The 21,793-nt window shown below is 46.1% G+C and overlaps 1 protein-coding gene across 2 annotated transcripts in view; it reads left to right on the top strand.

Annotated features, from left to right (window-relative positions):
- Nucleotides 1-4,460: 4,460 nt before the first annotated feature.
- Nucleotides 4,461-21,793, top strand: part of ABAT (4-aminobutyrate aminotransferase) — a 42,643-nt gene continuing 25,310 nt past the window's right edge. The window contains exons 1-2 of one of the 2 annotated variants that reach the window (XM_082199168.1): nt 4,483-4,569; nt 11,537-11,666. The gene's annotated coding sequence lies outside the window, so the exon portion shown is untranslated. Of the gene's footprint in view, nt 4,570-11,536; nt 11,667-21,793 lie in introns of both variants that reach the window. The other variant, XM_082199167.1, reaches the window with a different exon arrangement.

Below are 21,793 nucleotides of genomic sequence, written 5' to 3'. Positions count from 1 at the left end.
TTCTGCTCAACTCTGCAGGCATCTTTTGTTTTCTACAATCCTGTTCCCAATTGTCTTTATTTATTACATCATGCATATTTTGCACAGGGTGAAAACAGCAATTGCGTGTGAATGGGTGCTGTTCTGTACCTTATGCAAAGTAAGTTGGGAGAGTGATGTGGTAGAATTCTGGAAGGAAGCTTGTATTATTGAGAGAGGTTTACATTCTGATGTGCTGGTTTTGCTGCATACTGCAAAAATGCAATGCCCTTTCTGCACTGGGACACCCCAGCACTCTACCACGTCCTTCTGCATCCCATGTAGAATAGCTCTCCGGTTCCGCCATATTTTAGTAAACAATAAATTTAAGACTGGAGGTCACATCTCTTCTGAAATCCAGGTATGAACGAAGAAATTCTCCCCACAATCAGGAACCTCTGCAATAATCAGGGTTTTTGATCTTGAGAATCAGACCTTCATCAGACCTTCTGCACTCAGCCTGGGAACTCTGAGTGGGACAGACATGCCCAGTGTACGTGGGGAGATCAAGATGCGCACAACTGCTTTCACTTCCCAGTTTAAGCCCTGACACTAATTTTGAATGTGCAATTAGAGCTTACGACAACACAGCCCTGTTTCTACGCTGTGTTCATGTGAGCATTAGCAAAAGGGTAGCTACATTCCACTTTTCCTCAGTATGCTTTTGCATCCTTTAGAGAGGACTACTCCTCTTGAAAGTAGGGCAGAGGAGAATTCTGGGATACTCTGATTCAGCTTCACTTTACCATGAGCTTTGTTTTTGGAGAATACCTTGTCTGTGCATATGCACGATTCAGAAGTATGGCACGCCCTCCTGAATAAGCTCTGCAAGGATTGCCTTGATGTCAGCCTCAGATTGGTGGCAAGTGACCCCTTGTGTGATTGGCTCTCACACCCTGTATCGCTTTCTAGGTCACCCTTTGTTTGCCAGTCGGAAGACTCCTGCTGTGTCCCTCTTCAATTGTTCTCAGGCTTCTTGCTCCTTGCTGTCTGCCTCACTCCCCTCACTTGTAAACATAGCTACCCTACACTCTGTTTCCTCACTTGGCCTCTCAACAGTGCTCCCTACTTATTACAGAGGAGTTGCCTCTCCAAAGTCCAAGTGCTTATCCTATTCGGGACACCCCATGCCCACATGCACAAGTGGATCTGAAGATGCCACGGATGAACCTGGGTCCTTCTGCATGCAAAGCTAGATCACTTCTCCTGCAGTCTCCAGTTAGGAAAAGCTTGTGTCTGGAACCCTGGAGAGCCTCTGCCAGTTACCAACAATACTGAACTAGACAGGCTTGTCCTCGGTATAAGGCAGTTTCTTATTTCCCTAGGAGCTGCAGGGCAAAACTCACATAGGACCCAAAGACAGTAAAGGCTATGCACTGTGCCTGGACATGTGAGTTTGGAGAGTTGTGAGCCAGTGTTCTGCAGTCCTTGGAGGCTCATGGAAAGAGAATTTCACACTAACCAGCCCAATGGTTGGCTGAAAAGCTCCGTTACACTTGCTAAAGGCCATTTGAAGATACAGAATCATATAATTGTAGAGTTGGAAGGGACCTTGAGGGTCATCTAGTCTTTGATGTTGGCTGAAAAGCAGGCTATTCAGGAATACTGCTGCTCCAGCAAATTCTACCTTTTTTTCTTGCTCTTATTGGTCAGGAAGAGACCTGAGCAGAGATCTAAGCTCTCCCTCCTCCCTTCATCTCACCAAATTTGCCTGTCATTCCTTTGAAAATCTCAGCAGAGCTGTTTTCCCAGAACGTTGCCATCTTTAATTGTACATCATGCACTTAAACTGTGCTGGCATTTGATACATAGCATGATTAAAGATGTCAGCCCCCACCGGGTATTAATGCTTTGGCAGGAGGATTTGAAGAACTAGGCTGGGACAATGAAGATAATACAATAATTGAAGGTGAGGTGAAGGAAATGAAAAGGGGAAAGGCTTCTGGGTCAAAAGAGCTTAATGTTATTTAACACTCAAATCTAGAAAGCAGAGAGAGTGGCAAGCAATTGGTTATTGGCAGCAAGCTCAAACTGAAAACTCTAACTGAGCTAGAGTAGACACAATGGACCTAAATCAGGTCAATTAAATAGGTCTACTCTGAGTAGGACTAACATTGGCTACAACTCAGTTTGTTTTGAATTTAAACTCTAGTCCCAAAATCAATGTTTAGGCAAATGAAGCTACTGATATTTGCAGTCATTTTGCAAACGTCAATAATTCTCAGAAATGGTTTTAATGGATGTATAAATTCATGGAGGATAAGACCCTCGATGGTTTACTAGCTACGATGGCTATGCTCCGCCTCAAAGGTCAGTCGCAGCAGTGCTTCTGAAGACCTGCTGCTGGAAACTGCAAGGAGAAGGTAGAGTAGAGTCCTGTTTGTGGTTTGCCCTCGGGCACCTGGTTGGCCACTGTAAAAACAGGATATACTGGATAAGGTGGGCCATTACCTTGGTCCAGCAGGCTCTTTTTTTGCCCTTACGTTGAAACAGGTATCAAATATTCAGTGAATATTTGTGTGTGAGAATACTGTGGGAATAGGGAACATCAAAATTTGTAGAGGAGGATTTTGAAAGTAACTTTCCATAGAATCACAGAATGGGAAGGGATCCCATGGGTCATCTCCGTGCAATGCAGTAATTCTGCCCACCACAGCTATCCCTGGGTGGCCTCGAACCACCAACCTTCTGGTTAACAGCCAGATGCACTGACCCATTGCACCAGACATTGACATTGTTTCTGCTCTCTGTCCAGGTTGCCTATTTCTCAAATTGCCTACTGGTTTTCTTTGTAGCGCCAATTGCATAATCTGGCTTTAGGAGGGTCTAATCAGAACAGTCGGCAAGGTTACAAGAGGACGTGTCATCGTGCACTTGATTATTTACTATCTTTTACTAGCAGGGCCAAGTTCTTGGTTGCTAAATTTCAGCTATAAAAAAGGGCATATCTGAGCAGCCAGCCTGTGCACCAATCTGTGTGTTTTATCACTGATATGCAGTGAAGAGCAGAATTGCCTAAGAACGTCAAGTACTGGTTTGCCGAATCAGACCAAGGTCTCTGCTTGGAACACACTTGGGTTCAATGGATGTAATTAATCTAGGGTTGCAATCCTACCCCCACTTACTTGCAAGTAAGCCCCATTAGGGCCCTTCCAAATATCCTTCTGATGTTTGTGATTATTTGTGCTCACGAGAGCATGGGGTGGTTATACTTAATCCTGCCTTGAATACTATTTGTGTCTGCAAAAGTTTTGGGGTGGATTTCTTGATTCCCCCCCCCCCAGTCAATGCATGAACTGCAGCTTCCTGCTGATATCCTGTAACTGCAGGAGAGCTACAGTTGGCAGAGAGGTTTCCTAATCAATCTGTCTTCCCAGGAAGCTCTAGGAACTGTAGCTGGGGCTACAGGGGTGGGGGGAGGAATTGTGGTCTAATAACTCTTAACACCCTTAACACACTTTAGCTCCCAGAATTCTCTGGGGGAAGGAGCCATCCGGCGGTTCTCAACCTGCGGGTCCCCAGATGTTGTTGGACTACAACTCCCATCATCCCTGAGCTCTGGCCTTGCTAGCTAGGGGTGATGGGAGTTGTAGTTCAACAACATCTGGGGACCCACAGGTTGAGAAAGGCCATCATAGTGATTTAAAATGTGTGGGATGAATGTGGCAAATGCTTACAAAGGAACACGTTATTTACACATTATTCTCTAAACAAATTACCTCTCAGTTATGTATATCCACAGAATGAAGGGGGGGAATAAACAACTCACTACTTATACTGCATAAATAAGGACTTTTTTTCCATTTTTAGAAATAATACTATCCTCTCCCCTGTTGTAAGTAAGCAGGGCCAAGGGGAATACAGTGGTACAGGGGTCCATTCTTAACCTGAAACTGTTCTTAACCTGAAGCACCACTTTAGCTAATGGGGCCTCCAGCTGCTGCTGCGCCGTCGCTGCACGATTTCTGTTCTCATCCTGAAGCAAAGTTCTTAACCTGAAGCACTATTTCTGGGTTAGCAGAGTCTGTAACCTGAAGCGTATGTAACCTGAAGCATATGTAACCCGAGGTACCACTGTATTGTAAGCCAGATCTTCCAAGGGATCTGATGCAGGTAGGCTTGAGCCTGATACTTCCTCTGCGTTTCAAAAGAAATGGTACCACTGTTAAAAACTGCCCATCCCCAAGGGCTGATCAAAGGGACCACCTGTCACGGTCTCAGAGGCAAACCCCATCCGCCTGCCTGCCTCCCTCCATCTCGCCCACCCCCGTCCTTTATATTTACCCTCTTTCCTCCCAACCGCACAAAACAACTCTTCCCCTCCCCTCCTCAGAGGAGGGGTGTGTCGCACTCGGTTCCTCCCATTGGCCGGCGCCGCAACGGAGCGGCGAAAGCTCAGCTCCGATTGGCTGCGGCGCGTTCGGCGAGCGGGCCAGCTGCGATCCGCCCTCCCGGCTGCTCAGTTGCAAGCAGGGGACCGCGGCGGCGGCGCGGCTAGACGGGGGCGAAAGCGGCTGAGGTCGGAGCGAGCCGGCGTTTGCCTGGAAAGCGGTGAGTAGGGGGAGGGCTCTGCTTCTTTGCTGCTCTTCCGCTCTTATCTCGGGAAGGAGGCGAGAAGATAGCCTCCATTTTATACCTACCTGTGAACAGGATAGATAATAATTAGGAGCAGCAATCCCTTCCCTTCAGTTCTTAATACAGTAGAGGGGGTCTTTATGTAATCCCTTTAAAGCAATTTATTTTCTTTCCCTTTCATCTATTATTGCATCCTGCTTCTCCCATCTTTTTTTGCGGGGGGGGGGGGAGGGGACATCAATGTGCCTCCCTGATCTACTGGGGATAACATTTTCCAGTATTGCCCCCTCCAAATCTCTTTATTGCGTCCTCTTCTCGGAGATCTCTGGTTCTGTCTGGTTTCTCTTCCCAGTCGCTCTCTTCGCCCTCCCCCTTTTTAGTGGGGAGGCTTCTTATTAGCCCTCTTCACCCCCCCCCCCATGTTTCTACCTCTACAACATCCTGCCCCCTCAGCCTCAACCCCTTATGGCAGTGATGGCCAAACTTGGCCCTCCAGCTGTTTTGGGACTACAATTCCCATCATCCCTGACCACTGGTCCTGTTAGCTAGGGATGATGGGAGTTGTAGTCCCAAAACAGCTGCCACCACTGCCTTACGGTCTTTCTCGCCTCCCGCCCCCAATGTCACTCTCCTCCTCCAGTTCCATGTTGAACTCTCCACTCTCCCCATCATTCCCATTGTGTGGGCGGGGGTTTCCCTTCTTAATCTATTTCCAGAGCCACTGCTTAATGTCCTGCCCCCCATTTTTCTTCTAGGGAACTAATCCTCCCCCCCCAAAAAAAAAACCCTTTCTTGAGGACACAGCTTCACTTCGTCTCCATCATTTCCCCAAATCTAGCCTATCCTTCTTAGGGAATCTCATCCCACTTCACACCACATCTCATTTTCAAGGAACCTTCCCCATTGGTCTAATTTTGGGGGGACAATTTCAGTTCTGACAATGCCCAGTGTCTCTTGTGAGCCTTTCCAGGTGCTCTCATTGTAAGAACATCAGAAGAGCTTCTGGCTTCTGGATCAGGCCAATGACCCATGTAGTCCAGCATCCTGTTCTTACAGTAGTTGAGCAGATGCCTGGGGGAAACTCGCAAGCACAACCTGAGCACAAGACCGCTTTGCTTTCCGGCAACTGATATTCAGAAACATTGCTTGGCTCTGACTGTGAAGGCCGAGCAAGCCATTGTTTCTAATAGCCAATGACAGTCTCATCCTCCATGAATTCATCACCACCACCAACATCCTGACTTGAGCATCTTAGCTCCTCTCCACCCCTCCTGGATGGTCCTTCTTTCCTGAGGAACAGGAAGCCGATTCAGACTAGCCAGACAGCCTCTACCCAAGAATAACATTCTTAGACGCCTTCTGTAGTTTGTCTTGGACACTCTTCCCATCACCACTCCCAGAAATTTAAAGGTTCAATTGTATTATCAAAACAAGCAAACAGTTTGGGCAGGTTCACATTGGAATTTGTGCTGCAAGCTTTTCATCAGCTTCATCAGCGGATTAATCAACTACTCTTGTTGATTGAATGGCAGGGGGCTGTTTCCATCGGTGAAGGAATATTTTAATTGGGGAGTTTTGTTTTGTAGCAGTTTTGGTTCTGGTTTGTTAACCATCCCGCCAAGGGACTCTAAGGATGTCCTTTTAGCAAATGATTGGCAGGTTTTGTTTATCAAAACTGCGAGTGCTTATGAAACTTAACCAATTAACTACCTGAAAGGCAAGTGACTAACTAAAATAAACCCACCCATTTCTTGCAAGTCCAAAATATGTGACTGTTTTTTAAATGGAACTGTAGAGTTTGAAAAGGTCAAAGGGTGATAAAAACCAGACTGCTAACCAATTTTGACCTGGGATAAAGTTCCTTCTACATATCACATATTCTGCACTCAAAAAAATTAAATCAAAATTCACCAGCAAAGATACTGGGAGACAGATAGCCAGGCACTAAACTCCCAACCTCTGACCCCCAGAATTTATCTTGGAAGTCTTGAGGCCAATAACCTTTTTTTTTTTTGTTTTAAGGAAAGCTTAGATTCCAAAGGATGATGAATTCTGTCCCCAGGGCTGATTACAACACTTGTAGAACATACCTAGCCCAGAGAATCTTGTGTCCTTATCTTCTGTAGTTACAGAAAATGTAGCATTTGTGCTCATCTTTTCTTGTCATATTCCCTCCCCAACCCACACTCAAAAGACCTTAGCCAAATCTTGAATTTGATGGGAAGAGCCTGACGACAAAAGAGAAGCAGGAAGCACATCATTTTCTGCACTGTATTGTATCCAACCAAGTCCTACTCAAATTAGTGAACCTAAGTTAGCCATGCCCATTCATTTCAATAGGTTCACTCTGAGTGTGATTAGCATTACCATTGTTTGTTTGTTTGTGCTATGTGTTTCTATCCTAAAACCTCCCTTTTGTGGCAGGTGATCAGTTTCGGATCACCCACTTGCTCCTGACCCAACACTCCCCCAAATCCATATTTGCACCTGGGGAGAGGGTTGCAAAGCCCCCTGTGAAATGACACTCTCTTTGCTCTCCTCGCTGTGTCCATTCCCTTTCTTTTTCTGCCCCACCCCCCACTCTGTTTTCCTTGCTGTAAATGACTGTTTGTGTCTCTGTCCCCTTATGTAAGAAAATCTCTGTCCTTCAAAAGATCCCAACCAGTTTCAACCTTGGGGAGGTGGGATTTACCGGTACATTCCATTCAAGTACTCCCTCGTATCAAGTGCTTTTATCGTGGCTGGTTTTCCATGATTAAGGCCTTCTTCTTCCAGGGATTGTCCATTGTGAGCAGTTCTTTGACTGGTGTTGCTCTGATGTTTTGAAAAGGGGTTAGGGGTGGGTTCATGCATTCTAGGGATTGAGGCAGCAACTGGATGGAAGAGAGCATTGCTGCGATTCTCTGAAAATTATCACAATAAATTCTGTTGCACTTATGCAGAAAGGGGTCTTGCAAAGGAGCCCGTATCTCTTCTCTTGCCTGGTTGGGACCAGAAACAGCCCTCCTGTTCCTTCTCTCACTTCCCTGTAGGTGGTTTGGTTTAATTTTAATTTGGGGAGGTGGGAGGAGGAAACCTTTCCTAGCAGTATACGGTAGAAAGATCCTGGATAGCAGGCAGCAAGTTATAAGACCATATATCAGTTATCTTGCTATAGCCATGTTATTATCAAACGAAGCGGTTCCCGTTTGCTCTTCTGTGCTGAGTCATGTTTAGGTACTGTTTAATCGATTTGCTGTTTCAGCATAGGGAACTCGCCTTGCGCCGAATCATGCCGTTTTTTTACACCAGGCTAGTGAGCACAGGCAGTGGTGGTCCAGGGTAGCAGCCTGAGACCTGGTCTTTCCCATCACCTGCAACAAGAGGGGTATAGAATCATAGAATCACAGAACTGTAGAGTTGGAAGTGCCCCCCACAAGGATAATCTAGTCCAACACCCTGCAATGTAGGAATCTGAGCTAAAGAATTCCTGACAGGTGTCTATCCATACCCTGTTTAGAAACTTCCAATGAAGGAGAGCCTACTAACTTCTGAGAGAGTCTGTTCCATTGTCAAACATCACTTATCGTCAGAAAGTTCTTCCTAATGTTTAGTTGGCATCTCCTTTCCTCTCCTATTACTCCAATTGGCTTGGGTCCTACCCTCTGGAACAGTAGAAAACAAGCTTGCATGGCTGAAATGCCCCCTTGAACTGATAATAACTCTTGGTTGCATGAGTGGAGGATAGGGAGGGTTGCGAATGTGCCTTGAAACTAGCCTACTGTACAAACTAAAATTTACATCTGTTGCTCTGCCCCCCCCCGCCCCTGGCCCCACCTGCACCCAGCATGTGGCCCCTGGCAAATTACCCAGGAGGAAATGAGGCCCTTAGGCTGAAAAAGACTCAAAGACACGTTCCAGCCAGGCAAAAACCCCTTGGGCCAATGAGAGGTGTGGCCTGCAGAGAAGAGGTGGAGCCTGGAGAGAGGTATGGAGAGCCACATATACGCTCCAAGCCTGAGGTCCTCCTCCCGATGACTTTGCAGCCAGACAGCTGAATTGTTAAATTTTGCCGGGTGTATTTGCTTAGGAAGTTCCAGTGGAACAGCATGCAAAGTTTTCTCAGCCAAATGAGGTGATGTGTTTGGAGCAGCTGCCTGCCACTTTGTGGTGGATGCAAAACACCACATTGCATCTGTTCCCCAGGGGCAGCACCTGTTCTTTGCTTGATCCTGTTGCCGGTGTGGGTGGGAGGGGCTGCAGTTCCTGCAGGTCAAGGCCTGGGCTTAGCAACTGCTGATTCCCGGCTCTGAAGGAATAATGATGGCAATTAAGGTGATCTTTGGAACAGGAGAAGTTGCCAGTTGGCTTTGTTTGGCAGAAATGAGCTGCAGTTTAATTTGTACTCTGATCTGCAGAAGACATGAGCTGCTTGTGTGCATATGCAGATTGACTGACACTCTAGGAACATAGGAATAAGCTGCATAATACCAAGTCTTGCAGTGCAGGGGGGTTGGACTAGATGACCCTCGGGATCCCTTCCAAGTCTACCATTCCATAATTCTGTGATTCAGGCCAATGGCCCATCTAGCCCACTATTGTTTACACCAGAGGTTTTCAACCTTTTTGAGTTCATGGCTCCCTTGACCAACTACCTTCTTTCTGCAGCACCTCTGTGTGGCTCAGGAGCCCAGTTATATCTCTCCTTGCCTCCAGAACATCTGTGGAGTGTTCCCTCAGCCTCCTCTCCCTGGGAGTCCTCTGGGCAGCCACTGCTGCCACCCCTGGTCTCTGAGCTCCTCCTCCCCTCCTGCCCCAAAGAGAGGTGCCTCCACACACTGCCTGGGACTTGTCTGTCCATTCCCAACAGCAAGGGCTGGTGGACTGGCAGGTTGGGCTCCCTTGCCCACTTGCTTGCTTACTCCAAGGCTGCTTCAGCTCCTGGAAACCAAGTACCCCTTGGCCAGCCCCAGAGGCACCGTTTGCTTGCGGAACTTGTAGCTAGGGCTGCTGCAACAAACGGCCATGCAAGCCTTTGGGAGGCACAGACACTAAAGGGCATCAGAGGAAGGAAGGAAGGAAAGAAAGAAAGAAAGAAAGAAAGAAAGAAAGAAAGAAAGAGGGATGGAGCCCAGTGTTGCCTGCAGCACACCTGACCATCATTCACAGCACTCTGGTTGAAAACCACTGGTCTACACTGATAACAAGCAGTGGCCCTCCGGTAGGGGACAATTCCCAGCCCTACCTGGAGAGGCCGTCGGGGATCGAACCAGGGACCTTTCGCATGCAAGGCAGATGCTCTACCCCTGAGCTATGGACCTTGCCTTGTCATAGGAAGCTGCCTTCTGCTAAGTAACAGCTTTAACCCGAAGTTGGGGTTGCTTTTAAATGAATGTTACCATTGAGATAGAGCTGAGGAGTTGAAGTCCACAACGTATGGAGGGCAGCACATTGTTTAAAAAAACCCGGTAAAGGTAAAGGACCCCTGACAGTTAAGTCCAGTTGCAGATGACTCTGGGGTAGTACTGTGTTAACTAAGCCAATGGCCTGTCTTGGTGTAAGACAGATTCTTTAAAGGGTGCTTGTTGATAGGCTTCTTGCCTGGTCTTCTGTGGCAAGTAAGGGTTGCCATTTGGTGGGCCAGAGACAGTTCTTTTATATTATCACACACACATTCCTTTGGGGCCATTGAGGATTAGCAGAATTAATGTGTGGTCAGCAGAGGCTGGTTTAAAACACTCTCTCACACAATTATTAAATATTAGTAACTTTGGGCAAATTGGAATGGTTGCTGTGGGGATAGAACATGCAGATTCACCATTTTTGTTCTGAGGCGGTGTTTGGGTTTGAGGACAAACACTTTTTCCAAAATCTTTCAGTCAGAAAGATCTTTGCAGGCAGAAGTCTGCCACCAACAAAGAAATGTTTGTATGGGTGACTGGCTGTTAAGTGCCATGATAAAGCAGTGTGTCTTGTTTTGCCTGAAAGGCTTGAAATGTCTTTGGGTCCAAAAGAGTTCAGCTTAGTTTCATCTCTGGTATAATGCATGTGTATCCGATGTATGTGTTTATCGAGATGTAGCTTGCATAGACCTGGGAATACTGCGTATTGTCATATTACTATGTGTCTGGCCAGCTATGAGGGTCTCAAACCCTTGGTAAGTTAGGGGCTTCCCCTGCATGTGAAGACAAGCTCAGGCAGATGAACAGACGAGACCAATAGTGGGTCCAATGGTCAAGAAGGTGGTTTCTGTACATGAAGGGCAGATGAGGCTCATCAACTTGGGAAGGTAGCCCATCTAGGAGAAGGGAAACTGATCTTAAACCTCTGCTGCCTTGTGGCTATACTCCTTCACGAGAAAGGATTTGGGAGTAAACCCCAGGGGAAAGTCTGTACCCACTGCCTTGTGGGACATCTTCCGCTAAAGCATCCATGACAAGTGACCAACCAACCTCTGCTTAAAAACCTCCAAGGAAGGAAAGGCCACCACCTTCCGAGGGAGACCATTCCACTTTAAAGCAGTCCAAGTACATGGCCGACACTACACCCGATGGGAACAATTCCACGGTTTATTTATGCAGTGTTGGTCCCAAATCTTCTAACATTTCAGCTTCCTCAGGCTCTGAATAGCCTGCCTTGCACTGCCTACAAAAGGAGGTTGCGTCAGTACGGTAAATTGTAACAGCTTTCTGTCTTTCGTTCTCATTAGAATGCTTAATTCCACAGTGTCTTAGAATTGCATCAGATGTGAATACTGGTCATTTATCATAATTAAAGGGATTGATTGAGTGATTGGTTGCATCAGATGAAATGGAGCCTAGTTAACAAAAAGGATGCCCCATAATAAACTTGTTAGATTTTAGGGTATTGCAAAACTCTCTGGAAATGTCTTCAGAATCGGTGCTATTCTGAGTAGTTTAGCAACAGTGAGGTCGCTGGGAATTGAATTTACACTCTGCATCAGCATGGTGTCCTCCCAGATGCCTCTGAAATTTAACTTCCATCATCCCTGACCATTGGCCATGCTGGCTCATGAGAGTTGGAGTCCAACAACATTTGGAGGGTGTTGATTCTATCTGTAGAGGAGTGAGCAGGTAGTACATTGGAATCTATTGATTGAACTCAGGGTGATTTGCAGTTGATGGGCAAAAGCTTTTGACTCCCAAATTTAACAAAAGTAAAATTATATGTTTATTTTATTTTATTTTTAAGATACCATGATACCTGGCCATGTGCTTATTATTTTATCTCCTGTTCTCCTATGAAATATTAGTAGTAATTTGTTGTCTTTGATCAAGTTGCATTGTGTCTGGAGAGTTTTGTGTTAGATTTTTGTGTCTTTGTCAATTGCCGTGTCGATTACAGCCTCATGGACTGAAGTAGGTAATTGATACCACTGCCTTCATACTCCCCTCCCACCCACCCCCAGCCACTTTTTCACCAGGCTCTGCTTAGGGAACCTAGTAAAAAGCAAAATGGGGACATAAATTAGTGCTATAGCTCTGCATGCACAAGGTCCCAGGTGCAATGCTCATTATCTCCAGGGAGGGCTGTAAGAAACCCCCGGCTGAAATCCTGGGGAGTCACTGCCAGTCACAAGCTAGATCAGGGATGGGGAACCTTTTGGGGCCAGATCCTTATCAGGAGCAGCCTCACCTGTCCATTACACGATGCCACAATGACATTAAGTGAAAGGTGCTTTGACGTCCCAAAGTCGGAACTTCAAAGCACCTTGCAAGGTGCTGCTAAAAGAGAGATTTTTTTCCCCTCCTTTCTTTTTTAGCAGGGGGGTTCCATGGAATTTGCTGAACTGAGCAGGATTTAACTCCCCACTCATCAGTTGATGCTTTGGCTGCATACCCTTCCTTCGTGCTGGGAATGGGTACACAGCCAATGTAGGATTTAACACCATCCTCCTACCCATCAGATGACGTCATGGGTTTTGTCAGCTGGTGGATGTGGTTTGGGGAAAATGGGTTTGCAGGCCAGAGGTTCCCCAGCCCTGGGACAGATGAACCCAAGGAGCTACCTTAGTGTAGGGCAGCTTCTTGTGTAGCTCCATGCTTTCTGGCATTAGGAGAAACTGGGATAAATGTCCCTCCCTGTGCACTGTTCCAAATTGTGTTAATCCTCACCCACGTTCCCTTCTCGGTCATTTCTTTCTTGTTCCAGTGCCTGGTTTTATGACTGCTTGCAGAGTGGGGAGGAGATGCCTGACTGTTAAATCTGGTCAAAAGTCATAAAGGGAGCCTTGTCTTCAGATTAAAAAAAGGAAAGGAAAGGAAAAACCCCAATCAATAATTGTGCTTTGGGGCCAGATCTTGCAGTCACGCTGTGGAACTTCAGCCTCTGATCAACTCATTAACTCTGTGCCGATGGTGTCAGCGAGGAAGTCGAGCAGCTCAGATTGCGGGATTCTCTTAGCCAGGTCTATTAACTTTGCAGAAATCAATAATAATAATAAAATCGCTGCAGATGAATCTCGCGGTGCGGCACGTCAGTTTCATAAAGGCAGCTGAGGACCGTGGCGCTTGGTGGATGGGCTCCTCAGTTGAGACATTTCCTCCCCTGAGAAGATGCCAGGTGAACCTGGCAGGATCCAATCTCTTGAACCCTGTTCAACCACAGCTAGGCATCTAATGCAGCAGCTGCCTGTCTGGGATACCACCAGGGAAGGGGTCACTAACCTCTGGCCCTCCTGATGTTGCTGAGCTGCAACTCTTAGCAATTCGTGCTGCTCAGTCAGTGTTCAGGGATGATGAGCATTAGGAACATAGGAAGAACATAGAAAGCTGCCTGGTGCCAAGCCAGACTTACCTTAATCATGAGCGTTTATTTCAGTGGGTCTGCTCTAAATTTGACTAAGGTAAGATGCAGCCCAGGGGTGGAAAGGAGAAAGAGAAAAACTAAAACCTGCAGATTTTATCCCTCCTTTTCTGACACATAGTTGGATCCTAGAGTTGGAAGAGACCCTGAGGATCATCTAGCCCAACCTGAATATGCAGCTGTCCCATATGCAGATCGAACCTGGCATTATCAGTACCATACTCTAACCAAATGAGCTATACTTGATAGGCATGAATCATTGTTGGGGAAGGACTGTAGCTCATTGGTAGAGCATTTGATTTGCATGTGGAAGGTCCCAGATTTAATCCCCAGCACCTGCAGGTGGGAAAGGGAATTTCCCCTGTCTGCTGCCAGTCAGTGTAAACAATACTGAGCTAGATAGAGATAGGAAGTCAGGCCATTGTCTGTCTAGCTCAGTATTGTTGACACTGACTGGCAGCAGCTCCCCAGGTTTGGGACAGGGTTCTGCTCCAGACCTATCTGGAGATGCCAGTGAATGAACCCAGGACCTTCCAAATGCAAAGCAAATGAGCAATGTTGTTGCCCAAAACATTTGGAGGTTTTTGGCTGATTCGCCAATCAATCAAACGTTGCAGCCCTAGAAAATATTCCACCTTGATGGGTTTGAGGGTATAGATGTTTGGGGTGTAGATGTTGATATGTTCTGGCTTTTCTTTAAAGGGAAGACCTACCATGTGAGCATAGGGTTCTCTTAGGTCCAGAGGTAGAACTTAAATCACTCTAGGTTGGATTTGATTTTTTTTAAAGTTACCTCATTTGAGAGCGCTTGCTTTTGAAATGATAAACCAAATGCGGCAGCACTTGTCCTGCTTGGTTTGTCTTCTCCTTTGTGACGCTGATGTGGCCTCGTTGGGTCGCTTGCAGGCATAACTGATGTGCTTCCGTTTGACATTTTTGTCTCTGTCTCAAGAGGCTGCCATTTATTTTTTATCTTTTTTTTATTAAAGATTTTGTTGATTTACAAAAGTGTGCAATGTCTCTCGTGGTTTTTTCCCCATGTAACATTTTTACAAATCAGTTTCATTTGTTGAGACATTAGAAAGAAAAGGGGGAAAGAGGTGGAGGGAGGGAAAGATGGGTGGGTGGAGTCAGGTGGCGATATTTCTATTTTACCATATTTACTATATGTAGGGTTTGGTGTCAGCGTTGCTTGTGCAGGTACTTTGCTGTTCCTTTGGTGGTGAGAGCGCTTGGGGTTGGCCCAGGGTGTGGCTATTCATTTGTGGTTGGCTGTGGTGGTCTCTGTTTTCATGTGTGAGTGGGGTAGGTGGGTGTTTTGGATCAGGTTAGCCATATTGATTTGTATGCTGTTGGTGGATTTTTATCGTTGTGATGTTGGGCTGTGTATGTGATAAAGGGTAGCCATACCGGGGTGAAGGTGTCTTCTTCTATTTGATCCCATGTCAGTTTCAGTTTATTGGTTAATTTTTCTAGTAGGGCTGTTTCCCATACTATTTGGTACCATTGGTCCATGCTTACTCCTGACAGGTCTCTCCAGCGTCTGGCTATGATGCTTCTGGCTGCTAAAAGTAGGTGGGTTATGAGTTCTTTGTGGTGTAAGTGGGCATTATTGTCTTGGATGATGCTTAGTAAGGCCAATTCTGGGGTGATTTCTAATACTTGCTTGGTTATTTTACTTATTTCTCGTATGGTTGTTGTCCAGAATGGTTGGATTTTGGGGCACTCCCACCACATGTGGAGGTATGTGCCTGTGGAGGTGCACCCTCTCCAGCATTTTGGTGAGGTTCCTGGGTATATTAGCGCTAGTTTTCTTGGTGTTAGGTACCACCTGTAGGTGAGTTTCAGAGTGAGTTCTTTTCTTTTCGTTGATATGGATTTAAAGGGGGGGGGGTTTAGACCACATTTTGGTCCATTGAGTGTGGTTAATCTCATAGCCTATGTCATCCTCCCATTGTTTTTTGATTGCGTCTAGGGAGTTCATGGGATTTTGTAGCAGTATTTTGTATATTACCCTGTGTGTTCATCTTGGAATCTTGCAACCAAAGTCCCTGTCTCCCTGATCCTTTAGGGCAAATGGGACGGTGCCCTGCCTGCCTGCCTTCTTGCTTACGTCCCCAGTCCGGGAGGGTGACGCTACCTGCCAGCTTCCTCCTCCTTCATCTCAGTGTTGCTTTTGTGGAACTCAACAGGGAGGGGGAAGATGGATGCTAAATGAGAATTAGTTGCCTCCACTTGTCATTGGCTCTAGCGCCACCTGCTGTTGGGCTCCCTGTCTTCCACCCTACCAGTCACAATGATCACCAGCCACCCCTGCCTGACACATGTTTTTGGATATAGAACTCAGAAAGGCTTGGTCTGGTTAGGTTTGGCTATCTTTTGGTAGGTTTGGTGATTCTCAAAGTGGGCAGTACCTGGGGGCGGTGGAATTACCTAGGGGGCACTGAGGCAAGGGGGCAGCAGGGGGCTGCTGCAGGTGTATATGACTATCCGACTTCAAAAAGCTGGCATCAGTGGATCATGTTCATCGGCTTTTGTTGAATTAATTAAGCTAAATAGTTGTAACCGGATTTTGGAAAAAATGTGCAATTAAGTGTTACTGTTTTGAATTGTATTCTGTTGTTATCTTCCTTAGTGGGCCATGCAAACCGCTATTCTGAATAATGCCTTTTATAGGGTAGAGTATGCAGGCACAGTATGGGACGCGGGTGGCGCTGTGGGTTAAAGCCTCAGCGCCTAGGGCTTGCCGATCGAAAGGTCGGCAGTTCGAATCCCCGCGGCGGGGTGCGCTCCCGTCGTTCGGTCCCAGCGCCTGCCAACCTAGCAGTTCGAAAGCACCCCCGGGTGCAAGTAGATAAATAGGTACCGCTTACCAGCGGGAAGGTAAACGGCGTTCCGTGTGCTGCGCTGGCTCGCCAGATGCAGCTTTGTCACGCTGGCCACGTGACCCGGAAGTGTCTTCGGACAGCGCTGGCCCCCGGCCAATAGATGTGAGATGGGCGCACAAACCCCAGAGTCTGTCAAGACTGGCCCGTTCGGGCAGGGGTACCTTTACCTTTACCTTTATGCAGGCACAGGGGATGAGTTTATGAAACCAAGGGGGCATTGACCTGGAAAAGTCCGAGGAGCCACTTATTTAATGGGAGATAAGAAGCATCACATAAGAGCTTTAAATTACTCTTGACTGCTGGAACTCAGCCTTGGGACATGGCGGGGAGACTGTGCAAGGCTGCAATTCTCAGCACCCTTAACAAACTGCGGTTCCCAGGATTCTTTGGGGGAAGACGTGTGCTTTAAATGTATGGTACCTATGCAACCTGAGGTTTCAGCCACACCATATATTTAAGGCACATAGCTTCCCCCAGAGAATCCTGGGAACTGTAGTTTGTTAGGGAGCTAGAAAATAATTGCTGCCTGCTTGCATCCCTAAGTAACACAGAAGACTTTGGGCCAAGAGCGTGGAGTTTATCCTGTTTTATTGCCATACCACTGTCCTTTCTAAAGCTACTGAATATTTTAATATTGTTGTGTAAGTTAGAGTTGCCATATTTCAAGCAGTTGAAAGTTGTTGAGCTGCTGCTTCTTTTGCCAAAGTTGTTGAGCTTTTTGTAGTTTTGCCCAAAATTTTTGAGCTATTCTTAAGGAATATCTCAAAAAATGACACTGCCGACATGGGTTGCCATACGTCCAGATTTTCCTGGACATTTTGGCGATTATGCTCGGACACTGCTTCTGAATGCAGTATTACGGATATGTCCAGGAAATTCCTGGAGAAATTTGAGGCTCTTTGCACTTTAACCTAATTTGCACTTTGCTACTTTTCCAAAGTCGTACATCTCTTAGTTTTGTAAGAGAAGTTCTCTTTCAAAAAAAAAAAAAGTGTACAATCATAATGTGTGTGTTGGGGGAAAGCGTGCATGAAAACAACACAGAAAAAATGGATTACAGTTAGGGGAAATCCCTAGCAAAGATGTGTAAATCAGGAGGAAATGGAACAAAAAATACTGGCAAATTTTCATTAGAAATTCCAGAACCACACACACACACCCATGCAAAAAAAATTAAAAAAAATAAACACACAAGCTGATGTGAAAATGTGGCAAGCTGAATTTCAGACGGTTAAACAGAGAAATTAAAATGGTCTACCCATTCTTACTGGGGTGTAAACAGAAAAAAAACTTAATATGCATACCAAAATATCCCTACCCAAAGAATAATAATTCCCCCTTACAAACTCTCACACACAGAAAAACCATAACCATTGAGCCATATATTTTCTGTGGTGTACTGATGACTGGACTAAGGTTCTGTCTCCTATCTAATAATTATACATTTCCTTGCAGATTTTCCCTGTCATTGGTTACTACAGCAACAGTATAGTGATAGCTGAGCTGAAGGGCTGTCTGGATGATTTATGGCTCAAAAGACAATCTCCCCGCCCCCCACATCCCTTCCCTCTCATTGGAACATTCCTTGCGCTTGTATTCTTGCCCCACTGCGGGTGCCATGGCAACTTATTAAGGGGGGGGGTCACCTGAGGCTGCTGCATTTTCTCCTGGTGAGTAAGGCAAGAGCTGCAGTCGCTCAGGCTTTGTTACTACACTTGCACCGTGTATCTCTGCACACACATAATGCATCTGTGAGTGAGCAGAGCGTAAATGTGTACATATTAAATCTCCCATTTCTGGACTGTGAACTTTTCCATCTTGCAGAGGAAGGCTGAGCTGAACTAAGGGAAGATGGCTGATTTTTTGTACACTAATGGTTTTTTGTGTATTTAGCATTGCATGTGGAATTTCATAATGCTGGGTCGCCCGGCGTTATTTTAATCCGAGGCTGGATAGGAAGGTAAAAGATTTAGATAATATAGATGTTAGGGCAGGCTGGTTCATGTTCTCTCTCTCTCTCTCTCTCTCTCTCTCTCTCTCTCTCACACACACACACACACACACACACACAGCATCAAGCAATGGCTTGTCAGCCATATTTATTACCTATAGCTGCAGGCCTCTGCACAACAGACAATGACAAAATTATTGTTGTTAATCATTATTATTTGTACATATTTGCTTATTTATTTGGTTTCTTGCCTTCACATTTTTAAAATGCAATTTTAAGAACAGTTAAAACAAATTACAGTCAAGAGAATAAGTTGGGAAATGTATATTCCTCAGCTGTCGAAGGCCAGAATCAACGGTTTCATCTTCAGCATGTGGTGGAAACCACAAAATGAAGGTGCCAGGTATATCTCTGTATGAGGGGTGGGATTCTGCAGTTTAGGGGGCTGCCACACAGAATGCACCTTTCCAGACAGCCCCCCCCCCAGCTTATGAGGGTGGGGGGAACTACCCAGAGAGCCCCCTTCATCATTCTGAACGTAAAACGGCATGAAACAGAACAATGAAATGTTCAGCTTTGTTTATCGTTGCGATCCTAGCTACGAGAAAAGAATCTTAACATAATTTGTAATTTCAATCCAGATAGACCCATCAGCTGCACAGTTAACTCTCTCACATCCAAAATACTTTTTCTTGAATATCTTAGCATTGATAGGAATTTTCAAAATGAAATAAATCACAACCATCAAACTTTGCAAATGGAATTTTTTTAATTAACTGTAGAAGGAACCTCCACCCCATGGTTTTTTTATACCCGGAGCATAATTAAACAGAGTGCACCAGTTCCTGAGATTCAGGACAGGCCCCAGCACTCACATAAAATCCAGTTGTCTTTCCTCTGTCTCCCATCCCAGTAAGCATCATTCAACCAACGGAGAGGCATAACTCTGGATTGTATTCAATGGTACATGTATATTATTAAATCTGTGAAATGAACCCCATGTTCACAGACTTGATTTTAAGTTTAGAAAATAACTACTGTACATAGACAAGGGATGTGGGTGGCGCTGTGGGTTAAACCACAGAGCCTAGGACTTGCTGATCAGAAGGTCGGCGGTTCGAATCCCCACGCCGGGGTGAGCTCCCATTGCTCAGTCCTGACTCCTGCCAACCTAGCAGTTCGAAAGCACATCAAAGTGCAAGTAGATAAATAGGTACCTCTCCGGCAGGAAGGTAAATGGCATTTCCATGCGCTGCTCTGGTTCTCCAGAAGCTGCTTAGTAATGCTGGCCACATGACCCGGAAGCTGTACGCCAGCCCCCTCGGCCAATAAAGCGAGATGAGAGCCACAACCCCAGAGTCGGCCACGACTGGACCTAATGGTCAGGGGTCCCTTTACCTTTACCTTTACTGTACATAGACAGAACAGAGTAAGCTTAATTCCTTATATGCAACAAGCCTTGCCTTCTAATAATGATGATGATGGGGTTGATAAAAGAAACAATATTTTCCAGTGCATCCACCAAATTCTGTTTTTACCTTGCTGAATAAGAAGATCCCTTTGAATGGGGGGGCTATCACTGCCTGCTAGTCATGATGGCTATGTTCTGTCTCCATGGTTGCAGGCAGAAATGCTTCTGAATGCTAGTTGCTGGAAGCCACAGGAGGAGAGAAGGCTCTTGCCCTTGGTCCTGTTCACGGGCTTCCCAGAAGAGGCATCTGGTTGGCAGAGCTGGCCTGCTCATAAGGTGGGGTGAAGTGCCCGACTCAGGCGGTGGAAGAGCAAGAGGCAGCGTTCTGCCCATCCCACTACAGTGGTGCCTCGCAAGACGAAAAGAATCCGTTCTGTGATTCTCTTCGTCTAGCAGTTTTTTCGTCTTGTGAAGCAAGCCCATTGACGGATTAGCGGATTAGCGTTATTAGCGGTTTTTAGCAGCTTTTAGCAGCTTATCTGCTGATCGGATCAGCTGATAAGCAGTTTAGCAGCTTAGAAAAAAGGGGGGAAAGGGGGGAAAAACCAGCAGGAACTCGCAAGACATTGTCGTCTTGCGAAGCAAGCCCAGAGGAAATTCGTTTTGCGAAGCACCTCCAAAACGGAAAACTCTTTCGTCTAGTGAGTTTTCCGTCTTGCGAGGCATTCGTCTTGCGGGGCACCACTGTACTTCTGCCACCAAGAGGGAAGCATGCAGCCTTGCCACTCATTTTTCCCACCCCCAGGCAGAGAAGCCAAGCAAGGGGCAATGCTTTGAGGAGTGCCCTGGTTCCTGCTGAGTTTGGCAAGAGCTGGGGCATGGCGGCAGTGGAAATGGACGGGAGGGGAGGAAGGAGGTGGCAATTCGAGTTTCACCTCAGATGGTGAAACAGGACAGGCTGCCCCTGCTGATTTTTTTGTTTGTTTGTCTTTTAAGTGCTGAAAGAGGGCGGGGGGGGAGAGAGAGAGAGAAAGAGGAAGAAAAATTGCAAAAAGACAACAAGAAATAAATATATAGGGTGGCGCTGTGGGTTAAACCACAGAGCCTAAGACTTGCCGATCAGAAGGTCGGCAGTTCGAATCCCCGCGACGGGGTGAGCTCCCGTTGCTGGTCCCAGCTCCTGCCCAACTAGCAGTTTGAAAGCAAGTCAAAGTGCAAGTAGATAGATAGGTACCACTCCGGCAGGAAGGTAAACGCCATTTCCGTGTGCAGCTCTGGTTCGCCAGAAGCGGCTTCGTCATGCTGGCCACATGACCTGGAAGTTATACGCCGGCTCCCTTGGCCAATAAAGCGAGATGAGCACCACAACCCCAGAGTCGGCCACGACTGGACCTAATGGTCAGGGGTCCCTTTACCTTTACCTATAACAAATATACCGTAATCAGTTACGTGTCCATACATTATTTTATAGATATTTAAATGATATTATTGTCCTAATACATATATGATTATTAGTAACCTGCTGTATTCTGTATAAACTCGTTCCAAAGGTTATCCAAAGTCTACGTCTTTTTTTCTTTTTTCTTTTTAAGTGTATTTTTTATTAAAGATTTCTTGGTTTACAAAAGTATGTGCAATGTCTCTTTTTTCAAGTTACATTTCCTACAGATCAGTTTCATTTATTGAGACAGCAACGTCTACGTCTTTAAGCAATCTGTTCATATGTTGCAAGTGTTGTCACGTCGTGAATCCATTGATTAAAGGGGATCAATACCTTTATTCTTCCAATTCATCAATACCAGTCTCTTGCAGGCCACCCCTGCTGGTTGGCGACTGGGAGAACAGTATTCTGGACTAGATGGGCCATTGGCATGATCTAGCAGGCTCTTCTTATTCTACTAAATAGTGTGTAGAACACATGGGCATTGCAAGCAAGGATGTGCTTTATTCATTTGTAATAAATTATGCAACCCGGCAGCAATCAGCTGCAAATGTAGAAGCTTGGAATAGTGTTTAGCAAGAATCCTTGGATGCATCGTTGCAATGGGATTGGGTGACCCCAGCATGGTCCATGAGTCAGCGCATATCATAAGCTGAACTTGATCTGACCTGCTTTCCCAGCAGGGAAGCATACCAAGACTCAGT

Source organism: Podarcis vaucheri, assembly GCF_965113315.1.
Source record: "Podarcis vaucheri genome assembly, chromosome: 14".
Classification (NCBI taxonomy): domain Eukaryota; kingdom Metazoa; phylum Chordata; class Lepidosauria; order Squamata; family Lacertidae; genus Podarcis; species Podarcis vaucheri.
The sequence above is the reverse complement of the archived record's forward strand: the minus strand, read 5'-3'. Positions and strand labels throughout refer to the sequence as shown.